This window comes from Amia ocellicauda, unplaced genomic scaffold (genome assembly GCF_036373705.1).
Source record: "Amia ocellicauda isolate fAmiCal2 unplaced genomic scaffold, fAmiCal2.hap1 HAP1_SCAFFOLD_119, whole genome shotgun sequence".
In the NCBI taxonomy this organism is placed as follows: domain Eukaryota; kingdom Metazoa; phylum Chordata; class Actinopteri; order Amiiformes; family Amiidae; genus Amia; species Amia ocellicauda.
Genome location: NW_027102684.1, coordinates 67730 through 74547, shown reverse-complemented (window position 1 = coordinate 74547; position 6818 = coordinate 67730).

Genomic DNA, 6818 nt, shown 5'->3' with positions numbered 1-6818 from the left:
AGTTAGATGTGCTCAACTGCATTACATATGCTTACAAATGCAATTTTACAACATTTCATGTTGTTTCAGGTCAGAACTGACTTGGTTTCAAGAGTTTGATGAAATGTAATGTAAACTTGCAAATACACATGTTAACTCTTCACCAATGATAGAGAATACCCTTAAGTACAGTGTGGAAGCATATCAAGCTGAGAGAAGCTTGATTTGGATGGTTTTGCAATATCTTCATTCTGTAAAGTTAGATGTGCTCAACTGCATTACATATGCTTACAAATGCAATTTTACAACATTTCATGTTGTTTCAGGTCAGAACTGACTTGGTTTCAAGAGTTTGATGAATTGTAATGTATTCTTGCAAATACACATGTAAACTCTTCACCTATGATAGAGAATACCCTTAAGTACAGTGTGGAAGCATATCAAGCAGAAAGAAGCTTGATTTGGATGGTTTTGCAATATCTTCATTCTGTAAAGTTAGATGTGCTCAACTGCATTACATATGCTTACAAATGCAATTTTACAACATTTCATGTTGTTTCAGGTCAGAACTGACTTGGTTTCAAGAGTTTGATGAAATGTAATGTAAACTTGCAAATACACATGTTAACTCTTCACCAATGATAGAGAATACCCTTAAGTACAGTGTGGAAGCATATCAAGCTGAGAGAAGCTTGATTTGGATGGTTTTGCAATATCTTCATTCTGTAAAGTTAGATGTGCTCAACTGCATTACATATGCTTACAAATGCAATTTTACAACATTTCATGTTGTTTCAGGTCAGAACTGACTTGGTTTCAAGAGTTTGATGAAATGTAATGTAAACTTGCAAATACATATGTAAACTCTTCACCTATGATAGAGAATACCCTTAAGTACAGTGTGGAAGCATATCAAGCAGAAAGAAGCTTGATTTGGATGGTTTTGCAATATCTTCATTCTGTGAAGTTAGATGTGCTCAACTGCATCTAACAAATGCAATTTTACAACATTTCATGTTGTTTCAGGTCAGAACTGACTTGGTTTCAAGAGTTTGATGAAATGTAATGTAAACTTGCAAATACACATGTAAACTCTTCACCTTATACAGAGAATGCCCTTAAGTACAGTGTGGAAGCATATCAAGCAGAAAGAAGCTTGATTTGGATGGTTTTGCAATATCTTCATTCTGTAAAGTTAGATGTGCTCAACTGCATTACATATGCTTACAAATGCAATTTTACGACATTTCATGTTGTTTCAGGTCAGAACTGACTTGGTTTCAAGAGTTTGATGAAATGTAATGTAAACTTGCAAATACACATGTAAACTCTTCACCTATGATAGAGAATACCCTTAAGTACAGTGTGGAAGCATATCAAGCAGAAAGAAGCTTGATTTGGATGGTTTTGCAATATCTTCAATCTGTAAAGTTAGATGTGCTCAACTGCATTACATATGCTTACAAATGCAATTTTACAACATTTCATGTTGTTTCAGGTCAGAACTGACTTGGTTTCAAGAGTTTGATGAAATGTAATGTAAACTTGCAAATACACATGTAAACTCTTCACCTTATACAGAGAATGCCCTTAAGTACAGTGTGGAAGCATATCAAGCAGAAACTTGATTTGGATGGTTTTGCAATATCTTCATTCTGTAAAGTTAGATGTGCTCAACTGCATTACATATGCTTACAAATGCAATTTTACAACATTTCATGTTGTTTCAGGTCAGAACTGACTTGGTTTCAAGAGTTTGATGAAATGTAATGTAAACTTGCAAATACACATGTAAACTCTTCACCTATGATAGAGAATACCCTTAAGTACAGTGTGGAAGCATATCAAGCAGAAAGAAGCTTGATTTGGATGGTTTTGCAATATCTTCATTCTGTAAAGTTAGATGTGCTCAACTGCATTACATATGCTTACAAATGCAATTTTACAACATTTCATGTTGTTTCAGGTCAGAACTGACTTGGTTTCAAGAGTTTGATGAAATGTAATGTAAACTTGCAAATACACATGTAAACTCTTCACCAATGATAGAGAATACCCTTAAGTACAGTGTGGAAGCATATCAAGCAGAAAGAAGCTTGATTTGGATGGTTTTGCAATATCTTCATTCTGTAAAGTTAGATGTGCTCAACTGCATTACATATGCTTTCAAATGCAATTTTACAACATTTCATGTTGTTTCAGGTCAGAACTGACTTGGTTTCAAGAGTTTGATGAAATGTAATGTAAACTTGCAAATACACATGTAAACTCTTCACCAATGATAGAGAATACCTTAAGTACAGTGTGGAAGCATATCAAGCAGAAAGAAGCTTGATTTGGATGGTTTTGCAATATCTTCATTCTGTGAAGTTAGATGTGCTCAACTGCACTACATATGCTTACAAATGCAATTTTACAACATTTCATGTTGTTTCAGGTCAGAACTGACTTGGTTTCAAGAGTTTGATGAAATGTAATGTAAACTTGCAAATACACATGTTAACTCTTCACCAATGATAGAGAATACCCTTAAGTACAGTGTGGATGCATATCAAGCTGAGAGAAGCTTGATTTGGATGGTTTTGCAATATCTTCATTCTGTAAAAGTTAGATGTGCTCAACTGCATTACATATGCTTACAAATGCAATTTTACAACATTTCATGTTGTTTCAGGTCAGAACTGACTTGGTTTCAAGAGTTTGATGAAATGTAATGTAAACTTGCAAATACACATGTTAACTCTTCACCAATGATAGAGAATACCCTTAAGTACAGTGTGGAAGCATATCAAGCTGAGAGAAGCTTGATTTGGATGGTTTTGCAATATCTTCATTCTGTAAAGTTAGATGTGCTCAACTGCATTACATATGCTTACAAATGCAATTTTACAACATTTCATGTTGTTTCAGGTCAGAACTGACTTGGTTTCAAGAGTTTGATGAATTGTAATGTATTCTGGCAAATACACATGTAAACTCTTCACCTATGATAGAGAATACCCTTAAGTACAGTGTGGAAGCATATCAAGCAGAAAGAAGCTTGATTTGGATGGTTTTTCAATATCTTCATTCTGTAAAGTTAGATGTGCTCAACTGCATTACATATGCTTACAAATGCAATTTTACAACATTTCATGTTGTTTCAGGTCAGAACTGACTTGGTTTCAAGAGTTTGATGAAATGTAATGTAAACTTGCAAATACACATGTTAACTCTTCACCAATGATAGAGAATACCCTTAAGTACAGTGTGGAAGCATATCAAGCTGAGAGAAGCTTGATTTGGATGGTTTTGCAATATCTTCATTCTGTAAAGTTAGATGTGCTCAACTGCATTACATATGCTTACAAATGCAATTTTACAACATTTCATGTTGTTTCAGGTCAGAACTGACTTGGTTTCAAGAGTTTGATGAAATGTAATGTAAACTTGCAAATACATATGTAAACTCTTCACCTATGATAGAGAATACCCTTAAGTACAGTGTGGAAGCATATCAAGCAGAAAGAAGCTTGATTTGGATGGTTTTGCAATATCTTCATTCTGTGAAGTTAGATGTGCTCAACTGCATCTAACAAATGCAATTTTACAACATTTCATGTTGTTTCAGGTCAGAACTGACTTGGTTTCAAGAGTTTGATGAAATGTAATGTAAACTTGCAAATACACATGTAAACTCTTCACCTTATACAGAGAATGCCCTTAAGTACAGTGTGGAAGCATATCAAGCAGAAAGAAGCTTGATTTGGATGGTTTTGCAATATCTTCATTCTGTAAAGTTAGATGTGCTCAACTGCATTACATATGCTTACAAATGCAATTTTACGACATTTCATGTTGTTTCAGGTCAGAACTGACTTGGTTTCAAGAGTTTGATGAAATGTAATGTAAACTTGCAAATACACATGTAAACTCTTCACCTATGATAGAGAATACCCTTAAGTACAGTGTGGAAGCATATCAAGCAGAAAGAAGCTTGATTTGGATGGTTTTGCAATATCTTCATTCTGTAAAGTTAGATGTGCTCAACTGCATTACATATGCTTACAAATGCAATTTTACAACATTTCATGTTGTTTCAGGTCAGAACTGACTTGGTTTCAAGAGTTTGATGAAATGTAATGTAAACTTGCAAATACACATGTAAACTCTTCACCTTATACACAGAATGCCCTTAAGTACAGTGTGGAAGCATATCAAGCAGAAAGAAGCTTGATTTGGATGGTTTTGCAATATCTTCATTCTGTAAAGTTAGATGTGCTCAACTGCATTACATATGCTTACAAATGCAATTTTACAACATTTCATGTTGTTTCAGGTCAGAACTGACTTGGTTTCAAGAGTTTGATGAAATGTAATGTAAACTTGCAAATACACATGTAAACTCTTCACCTTATACAGAGAATGCCCTTAAGTACAGTGTGGAAGCATATCAAGCAGAAAGAAGCTTGATTTGGATGGTTTTGCAATATCTTAATTCTGTAAAGTTAGATGTGCTCAACTGCATTACATATGCTTACAAATGCAATTTTACAACATTTCATGTTGTTTCAGGTCAGAACTGACTTGGTTTCAAGAGTTTGATGAAATGTAATGTAAACTTGCAAATACACATGTAAACTCTTCACCTATGATAGAGAATACCCTTAAGTACAGTGTGGAAGCATATCAAGCAGAAAGAAGCTTGATTTGGATGGTTTTGCAATATCTTCATTCTGTAAAGTTAGATGTGCTCAACTGCATTACATATGCTTACAAATGCAATTTTACAACATTTCATGTTGTTTCAGGTCAGAACTGACTTGGTTTCAAGAGTTTGATGAAATGTAATGTAAACTTGCAAATACACATGTTAACTCTTCACCAATGATAGAGAATACCCTTAAGTACAGTGTGGAAGCATATCAAGCTGAGAGAAGCTTGATTTGGATGGTTTTGCAATATCTTCATTCTGTAAAGTTAGATGTGCTCAACTGCATTACATATGCTTACAAATGCAATTTTACAACATTTCATGTTGTTTCAGGTCAGAACTGACTTGGTTTCAAGAGTTTGATGAAATGTAATGTAAACTTGCAAATACACATGTAAACTCTTCACCTATGATAGAGAATACCCTTAAGTACAGTGTGGAAGCATATCAAGCAGAAGGAAGCTTGATTTGGATGGTTTTGCAATATCTTCATTCTGTAAAGTTAGATGTGCTCAACTGCATTACATATGCTTACAAATGCAATTTTACAACATTTCATGTTGTTTCAGGTCAGAACTGACTTGGTTTCAAGAGTTTGATGAAATGTAATGTAAACTTGCAAATACACATGTAAACTCTTCACCTATGATAGAGAATACCTTTAAGTACAGTGTGGAAGCATATCAAGCAGAAGGAAGCTTGATTTGGATGGTTTTGCAATATCTTCATTCTGTAAAGTTAGATGTGCTCAACTGCATTACATATGCTTTCAAATGCAATTTTACAACATTTCATGTTGTTTCAGGTCAGAACTGACTTGGTTTCAAGAGTTTGATGAAATGTAATGTAAACTTGCAAATACACATGTAAACTCTTCACCTTATACAGAGAATGCCCTTAAGTACAGTGTGGAAGCATATCAAGCAGAAGGAAGCTTGATTTGGATGGTTTTGCAATATCTTCATTCTGTAAAGTTAGATGTGCTCAACTGCATTACATATGCTTTCAAATGCAATTTTACAACATTTCATGTTGTTTCAGGTCAGAACTGACTTGGTTTCAAGAGTTTGATGAAATGTAATGTAAACTTGCAAATACACATGTTAACTCTTCACCTTATACAGAGAATGCCCTTAAGTACAGTGTGGAAGCATATCAAGCAGAAAGAAGCTTGATTTGGATGGTTTTGCAATATCTTCATTCTGTAAAGTTAGATGTGCTCAACTGCATTACATATGCTTACAAATGCAATTTTACAACATTTCATGTTGTTTCAGGTCAGAACTGACTTGGTTTCAAGAGTTTGATGAAATGTAATGTAAACTTGCAAATACACATGTTAACTCTTCACCAATGATAGAGAATACCCTTAAGTACAGTGTGGAAGCATATCAAGCTGAGAGAAGCTTGATTTGGATGGTTTTGCAATATCTTCATTCTGTAAAGTTAGATGTGCTCAACTGCATTACATATGCTTACAAATGCAATTTTACAACATTTCATGTTGTTTCAGGTCAGAACTGACTTGGTTTCAAGAGTTTGATGAATTGTAATGTATTCTTGCAAATACACATGTAAACTCTTCACCTATGATAGAGAATACCCTTAAGTACAGTGTGGAAGCATATCAAGCAGAAAGAAGCTTGATTTGGATGGTTTTTCAATATCTTCATTCTGTAAAGTTAGATGTGCTCAACTGCATTACATATGCTTACAAATGCAATTTTACAACATTTCATGTTGTTTCAGGTCAGAACTGACTTGGTTTCAAGAGTTTGATGAAATGTAATGTAAACTTGCAAATACACATGTTAACTCTTCACCAATGATAGAGAATACCCTTAAGTACAGTGTGGAAGCATATCAAGCTGAGAGAAGCTTGATTTGGATGGTTTTGCAATATCTTCATTCTGTAAAGTTAGATGTGCTCAACTGCATTACATATGCTTACAAATGCAATTTTACAACATTTCATGTTGTTTCAGGTCAGAACTGACTTGGTTTCAAGAGTTTGATGAAATGTAATGTAAACTTGCAAATACATGTGTAAACTCTTCACCTATGATAGAGAATACCCTTAAGTACAGTGTGGAAGCATATCAAGCAGAAAGAAGCTTGATTTGGATGGTTTTGCAATATCTTCATT